The sequence below is a fragment of the Hipposideros armiger genome, unplaced genomic scaffold (genome assembly GCF_001890085.2).
Source record: "Hipposideros armiger isolate ML-2016 unplaced genomic scaffold, ASM189008v1 scaffold_398, whole genome shotgun sequence".
NCBI lineage: Eukaryota > Metazoa > Chordata > Mammalia > Chiroptera > Hipposideridae > Hipposideros > Hipposideros armiger.
The window spans coordinates 211,862-232,668 of NW_017731748.1; the positions used below are offsets into that span (position 1 = coordinate 211,862).

At 37.3% G+C, this 20,807-nt stretch overlaps 1 pseudogene; it reads right to left on the reverse strand.

Moving 5' to 3' along the window:
• The window catches only part of LOC109393945 (tigger transposable element-derived protein 1-like), a 21,812-nt pseudogene extending 2,831 nt beyond the window's left edge, over positions 1-18,981 (reverse strand).
• Between the last annotated feature and the right edge of the window lie 1,826 nt (positions 18,982-20,807).

Here is a 20,807-nt window from a genome sequence, read left to right on the forward strand (position 1 = left end):
GTGTCACTGGCCCTCATATGTGGGATCCGAACCGGGGCCCTCTGGCATCCCAAGCGAGTTCTTAACCATCGCGCCACTCGGCCGGCCCTCAACCTCTTTCTATAGAAGAACTTAATGCAGTGGGAATTTCACTGGACTTAGAAGGTGTAAGTTCAAATACCCGTTCTGTCATTTCTGGCTGAATGATGCTAAACAGCAGTCATTTCTGGACCTTGGTTTATTGGAAATATTGGAAATTAGGACCAAAAATTTGGATGGTCCCTGTGGTTCCAAAGTAATACTGTACATTCCGACATATTTAAATATCAGCAATTTAAAATAAATGAACAAATGTCTTCCATATTCCATTGAGTGTTCTAATGGTTGCTTCTAAAAGGCAAAACAGAAAAGCAACAAAAATCTCTCACGAAAACTCTCTGGTCTGCTCATAAAGAACCTTCCAGTCTGGAGAGGCAGAACGTAAGAAACCTAGCAGGAAATAAAATTTAAAACAAAGCTTGCATTGATATCATTTCTGTTTTTCCTTCGCTTGCGTGGACTATGTCAGCATTGCAGCTCTACCATTTAATTCCTGTGTAAAGTCAGGCCAACTGAACTTTGGTTTCCTCAATTGTTAAAGAAAAACACGAATATATGTGCATCTATCTACTTGGGCAAAATTTAGTGAAATTAAAAAGATGAGTAATGAATGCAAAGCACCTAATCCTGTTTCTGTCCTTTGTAAGTGTTCAAAATGACTGGTTTTCTGCCTTATCTGACCTTATGATTTTAAACAAATTATGGTTAGTTTATTGGAAAAGGGTAATTAAGAGGTCAAAGATGGAGACTCACTGGGGAGAGATGGACAATAACACAGAATCCTTAATGTCAACAAAACAAAACAAAGCTGCTCCACCCTTCTGAAGTTTTCTCTCCATGTCCCATAGCTATCTCAAAATGCATGTCAGTGTTCACATGGGATAATGTGTTTAAAAACTTCTGAGAGGGCTGGCCGAGTGGTGTGTTGATTAAGAGCTGGCTTGGGATGCCAGAGGGCCCCGGTTCGGATCCCACATATGAGGGCCAGTGACACTGCCCTCCACAGCTAAGATGCTGAACAACAGCTCAACCTGGAGCTGGGCTGCCGTGAGTCGCCGGCGACGGCGTGGGCTGCAGCCCCTGTGGCAGTGGATTGCCATGGGCTACCGTGTGTAGCCAGCAGCCAGCGTGAGCGGCCAGCAACCGCAGTGAGCGGCCAGCAGCCACCATGAGCAGCCCAAGAAGCCAGCAACTGATGTGCCTCGCCCGGGAAGAGCGCAATGATGGTGCCAACTTGGGCCACTGAAGCAACGTCCTCCACAACGAGACTGAAGAACAAAAAACGACAGCAACTTGTCTGTTCCCCTTCCCCCAATTTCCCAGCGCTGTTCCCATTCCCCAATTCCCCAATAAAAATTTTTAAAAATAAAAATAAATTAAAAAAATAAATAAAAACTTCTTAGAGAAAACCTCTAACTTCTGAGGAAATAAGTCAAAGCAGAGCACTGCTGGACAGTGGGCCAGATGAAGTATCATTATTTCAAAGCATGGTGATTCCACATTTTAAGGAGGCTGAATAGCTATTAATGACAACAACAAAAATACTAATTCAAGATAAAAAAGTAACAAATTTTGTCATTGAGCTTCAGTGGAGAAGTGTATTACTTCAGTTGAAATGTGTAATGCTTAATATATATATATATATATATATTTTTTTTTCCTTCCCATTTATGTGCATGTTCTTAGAAATTTCCAGATAACTTGGTTGAGTTAATATTATTGTTTAACATTTATAGAGGTAATATCTTCCTAATAGAACATTAACAGTTTAGTAAATTAGATTTAAAAAAATGAAAAAAAATTGAATTTCTAATTTCCTTCTTTAGCTGACATCATTTTGTCTGCAAAACACTATGACAATGTAATAATACAGGTGACTACACAAGGGGACTGTGATTTAACACATATAATCTTTAGTAATACCTTTGAAAAATAAAGTCAGATTTTTGATTCATTAAACCCAATGTTTGTCTCTGACACTGGTGCTAAGGCAATGATTTGCAAAGTTAGTGTTCTTTCTGGAGACATCAACCATGACAGTCTCAAAATGCTAACGAGAGTTCTCTCAAATATCTTAATTTTCCTTTAATATAGTTATAAGCATACCATCTATTACAGAGTACGGATTATTCTGAATCTATTATTGTTATTATTATTATTATTTAGGTTTTGTAATAATATATACTGTCAATTTTGTTTTCTCTTTCATGTAAGTACTTTTATAATTTTAGTTTTTAATCTCCCTTTCGAGATTTTCAGATGTATCACTATTTCTGGTACTTCAATTGTCATTTAAGATGTTTTCTTTTAAGGGTAAAATTAGATTCTATTTCTCATTGCTCATGTTATTATAAACCTTTTAGTCAGAGGATCTTACTGCACTGATATAGTCAGAGAGCAAGTTACAATGACTTCTACTTCTTTCTTCTTCAGTAAAAATCAATAGCTTTGGAGTCCATTATTATATAACTATCATTTGGATTGTTTATTTTTTCTCGAATTCCCAATGTATTTATGTTTACCAATGATATCTTCCTATAGCTCATTTTTCTTTTTTGAGATGTCAATTTGTGTGGTGGAGTCTGTGAATTGCCCTACAACAAACCCATCTCTTTATGAGTGAAATCCTTGAGTTTTAGGTAAACACATTTCCCTGCCATCTTTGCAGCCAAATGCAGCCATGAGACTAGGAATCGTCTGGAGTGTACAGATGGAAGTAGTGGGTATGAGTGTAATCATAATCTTGTCCTCCAGTTTCTCTTTTTCCTTCTTGCAGGCTGGATTGTTGCTGTGACAAGGCCAAGGAACAAGAAGAAAACTATTAGAATCTCTCGATGAGGCAGAGTAGGATCTGGGCTTGCTGCCCATCTTTGGATTGGTATGTGAGACAAGTGAACTTTTCCATTGGCGACCCATTAAATTTGGGGATATCATTGTTAGAGTAGCTCAGCCTATCAACTGATGAATGCATTGTATAAAACAAATTTCATTGCAGGTGATTCTAGATAATTTATGAAGTGTCAGAGGCACCCACATTCTTGATAATTTTTGAAATTTACTTTTTTCTCCTTCCTTTAAATTAGTCAAGCATCACCCATTAAAGGACAGCTGAGAGCACACCACTGACATATGTCTTGTGGGACCCCTTCAAACTGTTTTTGGAAAAAAAAGGGGATTCAAACAAATAAAACAATAAACCAAGCCACTTTGGTATTCCCAGAAAATCTACATTTCAAAACTTCTTGATGTTGATTACTGCTGTTCCCAAGGGGTTAACTGAATCTAGTTAATGTAAGAACAATGAAAATGTAATCAATTAAGAAAGTGCAAACAAATGGAAAAATAACATAATATTTTTGCATATATACATTTTCAAAAGGTGTAGTAATGGGTGAATATGAGTAGCAGGGAGTGGACTTGAAATAATTTTAATTTTTTCTGAAAACAAAGAACATTAATGTTTTCATCAGATTTTAATGGAGAGAAGATATGGAAACGTATGGAAAAGTAAACTACATGTGTGCTTGTGAGAACAGAGGTCAACCCAATACCCACCCTCATTGAATTTTATTTCTGCCCCCATCCAAACACCAGAGTCTATTAATTCTGTGCCCCAGTAAATGTCACATCCTTTCATTCTCTGCTTTGCACCTTAACATGTGGTCTTATGAAAGTACTTTATTTCCAAAAATTCACTACATTTCTTTCTTTCCAGGTTTTTCAGAAGTTCCTTCATATTGTCACATCTTTTTTTTTCTACAATGGTTTTCACTGCCTAATGTGTTCTTTTTGTTCATCCTAAATAGACTTCCCTGATCATTCTGTTACCTCTTTGCCTCTTTTCTTGGGCTCCCAAATCCTGGGATTATGTTAGTCTTACATAGGGTGAAAGATGAAGAAACATCTCTATGTATTGTATTAGAATATTATGATGGATTCTCTTTCCAAATGGAGATATTGTATATGTTTTGATTTAAAACGTATCATAGATTAGATTCTATTTTGTATTTGTGAGCACATTCTGGAGAGATAAATGCTTTGCTTTCTAGCAGAATTTCATTTCTTTTAAAATGACAGTTTATTGTTATTTATTTTCCTTCTGTTTGTCCTTCTAGACTGTGACCTGGAGGCCAGCATAGGTATTTTCCTGAACTCTACCCACAAAACATCTAGAATTACCACATTGAGTAGTGGGAAAAAGAACATACATGAGGTATTTGTTGTCATAAGGATTTACAAGGAAGTTGGTTTGATAATATTAACTAATTTATGATCATTTTAGAAGTTTAACCAACCTCTATTTGATTTCTGTGTAGTATTTGGTTTCATTTGGGGAATTATGAAAGATTTAAAAGTAAATCAGTAAAATCACTGTTTTCAAGAATGTTCTGATATGTGGGGAATGAGAAATGTTTAAATGACTACAATATAAAACTGAAAGTGATATATTTTATAAACCAGACACTGGCTTTCAGAGGAAAGCTCTCCCAGTATCAGGTAAAGCATCCTCATCATCAGAAGACATTTCCGATGGGTCTTAAAACTTGGGGAGTGATTGACCTGGAGGAGAAGGTCACATGAGACATTTCAGGAGTATTGAACCTGTAAGCAAATGCATGCGACTTAAAACATTTAGAGAAATCACTCTGTGTAGCCTAAGCATGGAGAATGGTAAAGCGGTGGCAGCCACGATGGGAAATCGGGTTGTCCAGTTGCAAGGCTCTTCATATATAAGCCTGCAGTTGTATATTTATCTTTGGGCAAAGGAAAATTGTTCAGGGTTTTTGAACGGGACTTTGACATAACTGAAATTGTGTTTCATTAAGAACATGTAAAAGCTGTACGTGCAATGAATCAGGAAGGATAGACATGGAGGAAAGCCACGTGAAGATGCTCATTACGGTAGCCTATGGGGGAGTTGAGTTCAGCTTGTGGGGTTGGGAATAAAGCAATTAGAGGATACAGAAATACAATGCAGAGGGTTTAGCATATTATTAGCAAGAAAAAGGGGGAGTCAGACATGAGCCTGATCCTTCAACCTTCTCTGGCTGGGAAAAATGATATGTCATTTACATAAGAACATGACCCTCCCAGAGAGGATGGGATCCAGTACAGATGATGAAACTAATTTTACAATGAGAAGTAGCAGTGTACCTTTCTTGGGGACACTGAGGAAGGATAAGTGTATTGGTAGACCTTGAAAGACTTTAGAAGGAAATATAATCATATTTTAAGTTACTATAGAAAGTACCTTCGTGGCTTTCATTGTCCCGAATGTGAGAACATTAGTTCCTAACCAAATTGGCAGATGACGCCCTTAGTTTTTCTTTGTCTTGCAACCCCCTCGGTGTCCTGTCATGGACAAGGTGGTCAGTATGGGCTTCATCCTGGATGGGCCCAGACAGATGCCTCTGGTCTATGTCCCCTGCGCTGATGCGCGTCTCTGGTCTTCCTGTCTGTGCTCCTCAAGGTGAAATCAGGCAGCGCATCAGCCAATTGTATTAATATGAATAGAAGACGGGTTGAGCGCCTTCTTACCTCCCTCCATGAAAGATTTTTATTTAGCCTGAGACATCTGTAGGCTGTAATTATGCCTTTATTGTGAATTCCTCATGGAGACTACATGAGGGTAGTTTTAGAACTGATGAAACACAGAAACAAGGGAGGGATATTGAGTGGCTATTTTGGGAGCATCTCAACTCTCAAATTTTGACGATGAGTCTCTCCTCTTCTAATTTACCAAATGGGGGGCTGTGCTGCTTGGATCAGGACACTGAACCTACTGAACTCACTGATTCTCTAAACTTGGCATTGCAAGCAGCTAATAAAAATGTGGAATCACATTTTGCAAAGCACATAATACAATGTGTCCCTCCTACAACATTTGGGAGTCTTTACGCCAACTCCCTTATAAGTAAAATTCTAGTGATAATATAACCACACAGCTGGCCTTTGAAAGTTGTTATGTAATTTGGATAAGAAAATGAGTATAATTTATGAATCATAGAGTGCTATAAAATGTATAGCATCCCTGTTGGTGATTAAATGCATTTAGCTGATGGGTTTCCATGAAGACTCTAGTGTGGTTCTCCTGTATGACTTTCAGAGCATTCTACTTCATGGTGCTCCTCTTTGTTTACTGGTGACTGCTGAGGATATAACAGAACGGAGTGTAAATTCCCAAATCCCCACTTGCACACTCGCTCTTTGATGTGCTGTGTACCTTATCATAAAACAAAAAGAATAGAAATGAAAAAAAAACAAGACCAAGAATTCCATGTGGTATACTTTACAGCTGCCATCTAACTAAAAATCCCAAATACAGATGCTAATTGGACTTTTAATGAATTATTAAAATAAAAGTAATGAATATTCAGATAGGTTGCAATCAATAGTTCAGTAAACTATTGTTGAGAGAATTTCTAAATCCTAAGTGGGTAATAATGGAAAAGCTTAAAAATATGTCAAAGCATTTCATGATTCTTTTTACGTTAGTACTAACTTTGGAAAAAAGTTAATAAGTTTGTATATTTCTCTGTGTGTGTGTGTGTGTGTGTGTGTTTGTGAAGGAGTTTGTTTTGGGGTGAGTCTCTAGTCAAAAAACAAATGTCATAAGTTATTTGTAATTTATTATGGCAACTCGGGTTTTGCATACTCCGTTCAATTTATAGACTTTTATAGCCAGACAGTTATTTATCTCCTTATATCGTTTTTCTAGGCATTGTGATCACTGTTCTAGAAATCAGTAGTGAGGGAGTAGTGAGGACTGAGATGAGGGTGAGGCGAGTTGGGTGCTCTCAGGTATAAAATTTAAGGGTGCACCAAATGATATCTCCGTAATCAAGATAAGTACTATTTCAATGCAATATTTTAAAAGTTAAAAAAAATCAATGCAGCATTCAATGATGGACAAAATATCCTAGTTTAAATAAAGATAGGGTCAGTATTACTGATTTCTACTTTTGCCTCAGGCTCTAGTGTGGCTGGATACGACATCAGTATATCAATAATTTTCTGGTCTCTAAAGCTATAAATGCCTAAATTATCTTTTCTAACTTGGGTCCAGAGGTCAATAATTGGAGCACACTTCTATTAGAACTGACAAAATATTTCAATATGTTTTTCAATTGTCTATTTTGTTTTTTAAAAATTCTATAAGTATTTATAATATTATTCCTGATGAGTTTTATAAATGGGCCATTGAACAATTTGATTTCATTCACATATAAGTTCTGTAACCACAAGCACCCCACAACCTAGCGTGGAAGCAGTCAGGGGATCTTAAACTGAATGGCATAGTTGGGTGAACCTCTCTAATCCTGGGCACAAACTGGGTGCCATCGAGATGCCCACTGTGTAAGCTGGCCGTCCCTCTGTGGTTGGCCCACACCATGGTCTCCATGCCATGGGACCTGGGTGTCTTTGTAGTGCTGGGCGTCCTACCTGCCCAGATCCCATCTTTCCGGCTGTGTGAACTCCCCATCTCCCTGTGAGGGTCTTCTGCCTCAAATGTCATCAGAGTTTTGAACAGAGCCTCTCTTGTCCTCAGCACATGTTTGATATTCTGGGATTTCTTTCTATTTTTGGAGAATCTTTCCATCTTTTTGGCAGCCCTTAAATTCACACTCTTTTTTCTCTGTCCTCGTGCAACTTCTAGGCTAATCTTAAGAAATAAAAGATCTTTACCAAGGAAAGGAACTTTGTTGATTTCAAGCAGTTTCTACTTGAAGAATTATAAAATGCTTTTCTTTGGGGAGGAAAAAATGTAGGTAGAATAAGCAAATGATCCTGCTGAACCGATCCAATAGTTTAGGAACGTATATTAGATTAGACTGATCCTAGCATATCCTCGTGGCTTAAGAGATGTCAGTTTTGCTATGTACTTCTCTTTTCATATCTATGAATAAATATGCTTCTTTACATAAATTAATATTTTTTCTACATATGCAAGGAACTTTTAAGATAGAAATTTCTCTGAATAAAGATGTAATTTCAAAGTTTTAAAAAAGATTATTGTTTCATTATCTGATGAGTGCAAAATAACATGGGCATGTTTTTTTCTTATTGCTGAAGAATTTACTGAGCCCACCACACAATTTGGCTGAGGAAGAACTGACGTAGCACATGGTATTCTATGTACACACAATGTCAATATAATAATTTGCTATTTTGAATTTTTTGAATTAATGTGCATTTTAAACCTTTTGCTCTATTTATGCCCCCCTGTAATAGACTTACCTCCTTGAGTGGTTACTAAGAAAATGGATAATTTATCTTTATATTCTCCACTTTCCTACATGATTCTAGCTTAGAGATGTTTTCAATAAATACTTGCTGAATGAATTAACTGGATTCAGTGCATTCTACGTGATTTCATTTGTAAAATGTGTATGTCCATATATGAGCTACATAAAATATATAATTTCTAGAAATTGTGTAAAACACTATATGCTTATATATTCATATATTACCTACTTTAAAACATATATTTCATGGTTTTATATATTTTATAAAGTAATACAGTATATATCATAAAATTGCATGCATGATATAAAATATGTCATTTTCTATTCTTATGGTATAGTTAGATATCAAATTATACAATTTAATTTCCCCTTACATTACTTGGCTCTGTATTTTCCAAGAAATATTGAGAAATAAAAAATATAGGGCTTCAATACCAAGTGATAAATAAAAAATAAACTCTTATTATACTAACACTATTAGTCAGGGTTCGGCAGAGAAATAGAACCATCAAGATAGACAGATAGATAGACAGATGATATAGATATAGATAAAAATATAGATAAAAATATTGTTTTTAAATAATTTGCTCAGGTCAGTTTGTGTTGATATGTTCGGCTACTTAAGGCAGAAAACCTTATTTCTACCTTCAGGATGTGATGGGTTTTTTTTTAATCACGAGGTAAACAGAAGCATTATTTGTTCCTCTTGGGGCTGTCAGCTGAACAATGCCAGGGATTAATTCTAGAAACCCTCTTTTTGGTGTTACTCCTTGCTAGTAACAAGGAGATGTATTTACTCATGACAGGATGAAAGGCTAGTCGACTATTGAGGGCTTTCTCTTCACCTGCTTTAGAACTGAATTGTGAACTCTTTAAAGATACTTTTATACAGTGTCTGGCATAACACTTGGCACATAAGGATTTCACAATAAACTCCTGTACAAATGATAAATGGACAAATAAATTAACATTTTGTGCTTTAGCATCCTCAGTATATGTGTAAAGGAATATTGCTAGTGTATATGAAATGAACTTTGCTGCATTTGCAGAATTATACCAAGCGTTTACTCAAGAGATTTATCCAGAACATGTAGAAATTGCAAGACTATTTCTTGTTTCAGGCATCTGTGATGATACGCTACATCTCATTTTTTCCCCACTATGACTTGTCTGTAGAACAAAATGACAATAGACATGAGCTGCTTCCTTTTTTTTTCTAATAAGATTAAATAACAAAGTAGAATAAATGGGAAGAGAACAATAGCATTGCATAACCTCTGGTAATATTTTTCAAAGGAAAGAAAGTCTTCCGATGTGTACTTTGGCATGGTATAACACTGGCCTTTAAAATGCCTTTTTTCTGTGCATCAGCATTTTGTAGCCCATCAAAAAGTAAATTTGGCTTGATGACATGTAATGGCTAGTTGACAACTGGACAATGACAACACTGCCATTAACTGACCTACCTCTAGTTTCATAAGCAGTAGCATTTACTTTTAGATGATGGGTGAGTCATATAATTAGCATGAGCTTTTCAAAGTATAATTATAAAGAGATTGTAACTGAAAATGGTCTATTTCCCAAACACCTTTGCTGAGTTACAGACTTTCACAGTATTTCTCATCATCTTGTACCAAACTATACCACATTCATTGGACATTTCTCAAAGTTAAGTCTTAATTAATGAGATTGGATGGTAAAAAAAGGATAGGAAATAAAATTGCATATAAAATATGATTTACACAGTATAATTTTTACTTAAAATCATCATGTGATTAAAAAGCATTCACCAAGTACAACTGAATGTGTGAGGCAAACACTTGTATTTTTTAGACTTTGTTAATTTTTAGTAATTTTTGTGAAGTCCATCCATTGGTCTTTTTGTTGTTGTTGTTAAGTGAAGACGTGCAGAAAGGCGTGTCCTCTCTCATTTCCAGTTCTGCTCCTCTCCTTTGCCATTCAGCTTGGGTTTTCTTTCCAGCTTTATAGAGATATAATTGACAAATGCAATTGTGGAAGTTAAAGGTGTACAATGTGATGACTTGATATACCAGGGGTGCCAAAAAAAATGTGTATACATTTTAAGAGATGTTAACAGTTTGGTCAGCATTGCTCAAGCAGTAGTTTGCTGTCATCAGAAGTGCCTGGATGCTGATGGGAACCACTTTGAGCACCTCTTGTCATTGCAGGAGTCAAACGTGACTTGTATTCATCTTTTCTTATTGGTATATATTGAGTGTTACAATTTTAATACAGTTTACCTTTCTTAAAATGTGTATTTTTTTGGCACCCTCTGTATGCACATATTGCGCAGTCATCACCACAATAAGGTTAGTTTACACGTCCATCACCGCACATAGTTGCCATTCATTCTTTGTGTTGAGTCTTCAACATGGAATGCATGCATATGAGGAGTCCTACAGATCATCCAAGGAGAAAATATTACAACTTCAATTTACAGTTATTTTTTACTTAAAAATGAAGACATTCACAAAGGTTTATTTTCAAAATAAAACAGATTGAAGCTGGTGGCCTCAGTTTGTGTAAAGTGAAATTAAAAACTAACTTATTGTTTTTTCTATTTAATTTCAACAAAACTGACTTTCACAAAATGGACAAGTTGTTTAAAAAGATTCCTGCCAAGAAACTGCAGATGGAAGAAAGTTGGCGGAGCTGTCATCTCAGTTTCTTGCCAGGCGTATATTGGGTGGGTCAGTAACAGCTAAAGCATTCTAATCTAATCATACTATTGCATGGTGCCTGACATGTATTTTTTTAAATAATCACATTTTATTAGGCTCTTCTTGGTAAATATGACCCCCCCACACACAGTGAGTGAGAAAGAAACTCATACCAATGAGGGAGCATTTTGAAGACAGATCTTTGGAAATACTTTGTTGCAAATTTTTCACTCATAAAAACCCTCATTGCTCTTCACATGAAAAAGATTTAGAAGCCATTTTCCAACCAGTTCATAAGAATAACTGGCTCAAGGAATAGAGAAATATAACACAAAGCTAAATTTCAACAAAATCTTAGCCTAATTACATATGGATTGAAAAATCTCTGTCTTGATTATTAATGCGGTCAGTGGTACATTTCTGCTACTTGTATGTAAGTGATTTCCAGGTATTTTATTAAGCTAAAATGATAACGTCAGCTCCTAAACCCAAGTACCAAAATATACTCTACTTAGGAAAAAACAAAAGCAGAACTTTGGATGCTATAATAAATGTTTTGAGGCATTTTCATTAAGAAAGTTTCTGTACACTTAGCCAGTAAATAATTTATTAAAGTATTTGAGTCATTTTTGAAGAATTCTATTTTGCATATATTTTTAAAAGTGTGCAATTTATTAGCTCAATCATGTGACTATAATGTGAATTAAGTATATATGCTGAGGGCGCACACTCAATTTATTTTTTCTTTTTCCTCATATGAATGAGTATTCAGAAAAGCCTGGAGACCACTAGACACAACCTCCAGAAAGAGATACTTAATTATACAGCTCTGGGAATGCAGATTTCGTCTTCCTTTTCTGCAACATAATCTGTAATTCACCTGCTTAAAATAAATCCTCTGGCTTCATTCTCCTCTATTCTTTAAAAATCACAATCTTTCCTTTCTACTTCTTTCCTCGATTATTCCTTCCATCCTTGTCAGGAATGCCTCATTGTCACTTGGTTGGAAAAGTGTTCTTATTCTCTTTCATCTGTTTCTCCAGTTGGAGACCACAACTAGCCAGGGAGCACATAATTGGCAGGTCCCTCAGGCAATGAGACAAACATAGCTTACCTGCAGGTCACTGGGACAGGTCCCCTGGATATCCATTTCCCGGGAAGATCCAGCTGAACTAGTTTTTCCTTCTTCACCTTCTTTGAAGGCCTCTTAAACTCCAGTAGATTTTTCTCCCCCTCATCAGGTAATCTCTGCATTAGTAAGTAACGCTAATTCACGAAATGTATCCGACTCCATCCTCACAGGTAATTGCAGCAAATACACCGAGTTACTAGGGAAATGTCAAAATCTCTCACTTCACAGACAAGAGGGAGCAGGTCTCTCTCTGGTTGTGAGAGGTTTGCTTGCAACTTGACTCTGAAAAACTTCGTATTTTTAGAAATAAGTGTTGCAAACAGATTTTACTGAGAAGAGCTTGACCATTTCATTTTGCCATTTTATTTATGGTTTAAAAGGTTTATATAGAAGAAGTATGAATTGAGATAAAGCTAATGAATTAAATGTAACTGGGTGAAATAAACACCTTGACACACACACATACACACACATACACACATGAGCACACACACACACACACAGATCTAAGTAACTTTAATAAGAAAAAAAGAAATCGTAGGGAAAGTGAGAATACCTCCTTTGTCTTTTTCCCCCCCGCTAGTGTGACAATTCTATTCATCATGAATGAAAAGCAGAGGTACAAGACGTTGGAGGCCAGCTTCTGCCGGGAAATCCAAGGCGTATACTTGAGGTTACCAGCCTCACAGATGGGGGTGAGGGGGGTCACTGAAATGACGGAGAGTCCATCAGGGTCACGCTCTATAAAAATCACCAACAGGAATAGAAAAACACGGTCGAAGTCCTCGGAGAAAATTCAGGGACCTGAGTTGAAAAGACACTTGATTAATTATGCTGAATATCTTTCTTCTCTGGTGGTGGTGGTGGTGGGGCTTTTCGAGGTTCTCCACGTGTGCAGTCCCTCTAAAGAAGTTGCTAGGTCTCTGCCATATCTTATATATGCCGAAAAACAGCATGAAAATAAAAAGTGAGGCAAGCATGTGGCCGCTTAATTCTTATGGTGTTTAACTTTGTTCTGCAGTTTAAAAAAAAAATCCATGTTCTCATGGAATGTTTTTGTGTTTATATGATTGATTGCTGTCATGCTCTCACAGTTTTCCATTAGCATATTTCCATAAACATTTACTGCAAAATTTATTTCCATGTAGAATACCTTGAAGTCATCATAATTCCAAAGAAGTATGTTCCAGTCTCCTTGCAAGTTGTCAGATAATGGCCACTGCCAGAGGTAAGATTTTTTTTTTCCCCGCAGATTTTGTGTCACAATGTTTTGACACAGGAAATCCAAAGGTCTGATCTCATAAAGTAATCTCCCTCTTCCTGTCTTTTTCATTCAGCTCTTAAACTAAGTCTAAAAAAATATGTTTAGATTGTTGGCAGTTTATTATATCCAGAAGGAAACTTGCCTTACTTTTTAGAGGTGAAAAAATCTGAAAGCACAGAAAACTCAAAATAGCACTTACCTTTAAGATAAGTGAAATATATTCAAATTTAAAGCATAGTTACCCTTTTGATTAGTAAATTATGGTCTTTCAAACATGTGGTATGGCTGAGAAAAAAGGTGCCATATTAAAGAAACAACTGCAGCTATGAGATATGCGCTGTGAAAATTATAACTTAGTTTTAAATGTCTTTTAATGCCAATTTAACCATTTGAAAAAAATGATATTTTCCCAGTAAAGTTTTCCAAATCAACTAGAAAGTTTATTTTTCTTACTAACACTGTCCAGAATTTTAATAAAAATACTTTAAATCAGTGCACTGGTTCACATAAAGATAGAATAAATTAGACCCTATAAGTATTATTTTCTTACCATAATCCCTCATGTCATCAAAATAAATAAATGCAAATGTAAAATCATGTCCTAATTTGTTCCTTTCTGAGTTTTTAAAAACATTATTCGTGGACAAGAAAAGCAGGTTAGAGTAGAGGGACCAGGGCTGCATTTAGATACATGCTTATTTCTTTTCGTTTATATTCTAGCCTAAGAAATTGTGCCAAGAAATCATTTTCCTGTGAAGCACTGTCTCAGACTCACTGAGGAGAGAAGGGGCTCAGCTGAGGTAAGGGGGATTTGGGGAGACAATATCTAGGTTTCGAACAAACAGCAACTCAACTGATATAGAAATCAATTGTTAGGAATAATTGCAAGCAAACCCTGATTGTCGAGAGAGAGAGAGAGAGAAAGCGTAGAACTATCTATAGAAGTTATGGCAGCCACACACATGCCCACGTCCAGAGTCCTCTTCTGTTAAAATGATCCATCAGCTGGGCATTTACTGAATAAAATGTGCACATACATCCATAATGTGCTGTGGGTGTTCTAAGGGTGAAGGAGGGCTGGGTGAGGCCGACGGGTAATTAAGAGCCACTGATGTCCCCGCTGCTGTGGAACTGTCCATGTGAACAAATGCTCCTTCATTGGAGTTCCACCAAGTAATGGGCAAAGCTGCTTTGACATTTCCAGAGAGCGTGTCATTGTCCAGAGCGTAGCATTCTCCTGCTTTAGAGATATAATTGGTCTCGGTTTGGGCTGTAAAATACATCACATTCTTTTCTTTTCTGTTAGGGAAAATACTTTTAATTCTAATGTGAACCAGATTTTATTCTTTGGGGGAAAAAATTGGCTACATTTACAAATCAAATCAACAGTACTTGAGTCCAGGTTGGTATAAGTTCTATAGAGAATGTCTGATGACAGGCAACTATGGTTATTATTGAAAGTGGGGGAATATGTAAGAAAAGTCTGCAAGGATCACTGGGAATGTTTTAAGAAGGTAATGCAGGGCGGAAGTGCAGTGGGGCCTGCGGGAAGCCAGGCTCCTCAGTGGAGGCTCTTGATGAGAGTAGGCATCTTTTCCTGTTGTAAGGTGTTCTAACTGCAGCCTTAGATGAACAGACTCGAATGTGTGCCCATGAGCAAGATCACGTGGGATTTGTATCCCTCTTCCAGCCGTGAGACTCTCTGCCTCTTATGAGGAAGGAGTCGCTAATTAGTGGCTGTGGCTCAGGTCGCTCATCTGCTGCTGCCTTCTTTAGCTTTTCCTGAACATCTCATGTGTTTTTGTACATGATTAGTCTGTCTTCTTCTGTTCAAGCTCTGGGCTCTCTTTAGGATTTCCTGTAAACTGACATTTGCCTTTCGTTTTGACTTGCCTGTGGAAAGACAAAGTGGAGTGATCTGTATTTTGTAAACCATCTCAGTGTTTTTGGAAGACAGCCCAAGATTCATTTCTATGTTGAGTTACAGCATCAGATTGGATGGCATACTTGATAAAATACAAATAAAGCAACCAGATATCATTCAAGGTCGGTGGATAAAGTAGATAGAGTGCTTAGTAATGAAGATCCAAGGTAGGGTTGGGCCAAATTAAGAGCCCAATATGGATGTTTAATTCGTTTGGTGCTATTGTTTATGTTCATATACGGCTTAGGGGCTTTTGTTTTTAAGGATGAAAACTTCTTTGTGAGCCCTGTAGAAGCGCCTTCATGTAAAGACGAGACTAGAAAGAGGACAGCAGGTGACAATTCCAGTGCGTGGGGAAGAGCATGAGGCCAAGAACTAAGGCAGCGGGTGTGGCAGGGAGGGTGGGTTCTAGAGCTGTTAGCGGGTAGCATGTAGAGTGTGCGTGCCATTTGCAGAGAAGACTGAGAAGGTGTGATAAATGCTGCTACGTGATTCTCACAGGCCATCAGGCATTTATAATTATAAGTGCTAAATTAAAATGTGGGATATCTTTACAGCAAGCCAAGTTCAAAAATCTGTTTTAAACATTGTGCACAAATTATGAAGCCTGTGTGTGCATGGCAGCAAAGATAGAGTATAAATTAAAAAAAAAGAAGAAAAAGAAAAATTTGTTGGAATGTTATGAATGATATCTTCAAGAATTCCTTTATTGCACTTTCATGTTGTTTCAAAAATAATAATAATAGCTGCCAGTTATCAAACACTTCCCGCTGACCTGAATTCAAATACAAGTTAATTTACTTGCATTGTAAATGTAACCAAATAAAAGAAAAAGAAAGCTGACAGATAAATGCAATAAAACATGCAGATAAATGTGAAAAATCATGAGCCAAAAGACCTCGCTCTGTACCTTTGACAGCTCTAATAAGATAAATATTATTTTATGTGAAGCAGTATGGAATTGTGTTATTTATTTGAGCATCTTCTTGTCGTCTTGGACAAGAAAATGAAACCCCCAGGACCCTGATATCGCTATCTGTAAAATGGAGATAAGGAGTTATATATCTCAATGTCTTGGAAAGAAATAAATGAGATAATATGGACAGAGTACCATGTAGAGTGCCTGGAAAATACCAATTGTCCAACACAGGTGTGTAGCATTTCCCCTGCCCTTTTCTGAGATAAACCTGGGATAAAACTGAGTAAAGAGGTATCTGTAGAATGTGGTCTTACAGGTAACAAATTGAGCCACAAACCATCATATCTGTTCTGGGAATTGAAGAAGAAAGCTTCTGGTAAGGCTCGTGATGGGTGGGGGTAAAGGGCACAGCCATCAAGCTGTGTGGCCAATATTTATCTGAACTCCATGCGGGAGCATATTCTCAAATCCCCCCGTCCTGGGAAAGCTTCCTTTCTTATGATCTCCAGCTCACGTTTATGAATCTCAGTTGTAAGACTTACCAATGTCTAGGAACTGAGAAGGTGACCTGTGTCATAGATATGGTGCTCAGGCATCAACCAAAGGATGCGAGAAATACCCCAGAGTTTGTAAAGCGAAACTCTTCCTGGGAGTTCCCCAGGTCTTTCAGACAAACTGTGAGGGGCAGGCAGCCTCTCCAGCCACTGGCCATGTGTCCCCATAGGTCACCCCCACGATCTCTGTTGACCGAGTGGCTTTGCCCTTCAAGCCAGGAGGCAGTTTTCTCCATTGAGAACCTGGGGCTTTCGTAAGGATGCCTGTGCAGCCACCTGCTGATGTCATACATTTGACCACTTCATATCGGGGTCCTGCTGCTGCTCCAGCATGCTGTCTGGAGGTGGGGTGTCAGTGTGGGTGCCTTTCAGCCCCCACCTTGCCTGTCTTCCTCTCTGCAGTCCCCCCGGGAGCGCAGGCGATGGGTGTGGAGGAGGACAGGGCGCTGCCTGTGTGCGTGTGTGACTTAAAAGGAGGAAGTTCTCTTCCCCTCTTCTGACCAAGCTGACCTCTTTCTGTGCCGGGACACATTTCCCATTTATAGCAGTGAGCATGAGAGAAGCAAAAGGAGGAAATTAGCCTGACTGGCTATTTCAGAACCCCCCAAGAGGTTTGCCTGCTGAGCCCGAGCGTTTTTCGAGAGCGGGACAGTTTTTTAAAACCGTGTTTGAATTTTAGCCCTCGCCTGTAATATCTAGGACATAGTGTTGCCAAATAAATATCTCAGTTTTCAAAGATAAAGTGAGGTCTGTCATTAAAAAAGTCTTGAAAGTAGGATCATCTCTCATTAAGTTCTTAAAAATTTATCATACTACTATTTTTTTGAAATGTTATTCTATTTATGAAAAACAATTATCAGGAAATGGTTCCAATCAATGCTAGTTTGGGATGCATAAAGACTTATCTGATAGAAAAATTAGAAACGGAGGCAAATAAACTCAACAGATGTTTTATCTGGGTATATTATCTCAGGATTGCAAGTGTAAATGTCATTGCAATGTAACTGTTTAAAGGCCATTGAAAAAAGAAGTTCCATTTGTTAGAGTTTTGAGTTCATAACTATAAAAAAAGGGGAGGCACAAATAAAAAAATAACCTAGTGTTATAAGAGTTAGTACTTAGGCTTTTGATAAAACTTTTAGTGAGCTTTATCCATTAGGTGTGCTAATCAGCTAGTGTTGTGACAATGCTATATGGAAATATATATCTTAATGGCCAATATCACAGAGCATTTATTTTTATCGCTGTCATATCTGTGGGTTGGCTAATGTGGCTCTGTTTCAGATTTCAGGTGGAGTTCAGATGTGCTCGGTGTGTCTGATCATTCTCCTGGGACCAGCCATTGGGGAGAACTCACAGCACAAGCCAAATTCTGCCAGCAGACGGAAACTTCTCACTTCCGGCCCACTGAGATGCCACTGATCAAGGTAAGTCACATATGGAGCCAAGAGCTAAGGCGGTGATGCAATGTCATCCCCCCACAGATGCGGGAGCCATGATAACAGGCATAGGGATGGATGGGGAGGAAAGGAATAACTAGAAGCAGATAACACGGGTTCCAAAATGGTTCGTCTAAAACACTTTAGTTGGAAGTTAAGTCGACCCTGTGTCAAAGAAACGTGAATTTTAAAAACAAAATTCAGTCATGAAAGGTAAGTGAGACCAACTTTATTTCAAAATTAGTATAACAAATATTATTTAGTATTCTGTATACATTTAAAATGGACAGATGTAAAATGTTTTAAATGTTCAAAAATTAATACGAAGCATTTGACAAGTTTCTCCACATATTTAGTTAGACTGCTGTAACAGGAGGCCTCCCAAATTGAGTGGATTATATGACATGTGGGAAAATTACCAAGTAACAGCCCAGAGTGGCGGTCCCAAATTAGCAGATGCATGATATTTCCCAGGTGTTCAAGGACCCGGGCTGGTGGGAGCTCTGCCGTCTCCAAGGTCATCGTGGCATCCCCCATCACTTAGAGACCCGGGAATGTGCGTGTCACTTATACTTACCTTCCATGGAGGCTTCTAACAGCTGAGGAAGCCGGGCAACGCAGCCGAGCTGAGTACAGAGGAGAGGGCAGAGTACGAGGAGAGGGCAGAGTATGAGGAGAGGGCAGAGTACGAGGAGAGGGCAGAGCAGACACTGCTGAACCATTGGCAGTCCCTGCACACGTCATGACACGTCAGTACAGTCAGGTTTTCAAAAATTAACTCTTCTAGTTGGAGATATGATAGAATGAATTTTTAATATGCATGGCCTTATAATTGGGTATACATAGTATTTGTTAAATATTGAATATTAATAAAATGTCATTATGTTAAAAAGGAAAAAAAAACCACTGTCAATGATTTTCTTTGACAACAAGCACCTACAATGTGAGAGAGGGAAATAGAAAAACAGAAAGTTCAGGGTCAGGAAGAAAATCTGTAGTTTTTACTTTTTAAAGCATATTGCCTTGAATATGACAAATGATAATACATGTGTATTGAATGGATTAGACTTCAGTAATGAAAACAAAGTGAAATACATAACCTATGTTTTTAAAATATAAAAAGCGAAAGTGTTTGACTTGATGAAGTTTCAAAGTATAGATGACTGTGACTGAAAGTATTTTTGCGTGAAAAGAGCCTTAAATCATTAGACAACCTTTTTTCCCCCTTTACTTCTTTTTTTAAATCTCGTTTGTCTTTTTAATGCATATCACTGGCAGTTTATCTAAGGAAGTGGCAGAAATACTCTTTAATTCCTTACCTCTCGTCTATGACTGATTACGTGGCCTTTTCTTTCACACAATCTGGGAGGTTTACACTGTCTGTTTTGTGGTTTGGGATTTGGGGCAACACAGTACTTTGGTGTTGACAAGCTTTTGAACACCATCATAGTTTTAAACAAATTGAAGTAAATACAGTTATGTTTAAAATACACTTTAATTTGCATCCAGATTTTAACTGATCTAAATAAAATGGTATATTTTCTAAACATCTATAACTTATGTCAAACTATTCACAGTGGAGAAGCAGTGCTCATATTTCCAATTCAAATGAAAAACACTTTTTTTCTAAGTGAGTTGCCTGAATTTCATTGTAAAATAATGAAATTTGCAACTATTTTCCCAAATGTAGTCATTCAAAAATATTTAGTGTTAGCTGTGCTTTTTCTCTTGTATTTTAAAATATTGTCTCATGGAAATTCTTTCAGAAATGGAAAAGCCACCTAAAGATTCAAAAGAGAGCAAAATGAGTCATGTTTTCTATAGAAAGATTACAAATCTATTTCAATTATAAATTTAATTATATAAGTATTTTTATTCATATATCTCCTATAATTAACTTTGAATTAACATTCAATATATTAAGTGGCAACTGAGCAAGAAAATGTTTAAAGCAACAAATGTACTGGCATATTTAAATACACTCAAACAGGATAATGTGCAGAATTACTATCTTCAGACCATCTTTGCTTTTTAGATATTTCATGTTTCATGCATGTTTTACCTAGAGGGATGGAAAGAGGCATTATTTAAAAATATGAAATGATTATCCAAAACTACTGTTTACTCCTAGAAAAATATTGGTGTTCCCCAAGAACTGAGGCCAAGATGGAACCACAGACATAATAATTTCCTGGCCACTCCCCACAGTGCCCTGAATGAGTCATACTGAGTTGCTCTTTAATCGAACTGCGTATTTCTTCCTCCTCAAACCATCATCAGGCAACGCTTCTTGACTGAGTCATCACAATATGCTGTCCTGTTAGTAATACTGTGTGACACACTCATGTATTCTAGTACGTAACCGGCCTTTGCTGACCTCAATGGCTCATGCAGCTTAATAACTGCATAGAACACACCCAAACTGACTCTCCAAGGCTGTGCATTATTTAATTTAAAGAATGCCATTTTCGGCCATTTTCTAGTCCACTTTATACATATGTATTACACTCTGTTGAAAGTGTTCATCTCTCTGTTTCCTCATCACACTATTCTTGCTTCAAATATTAACA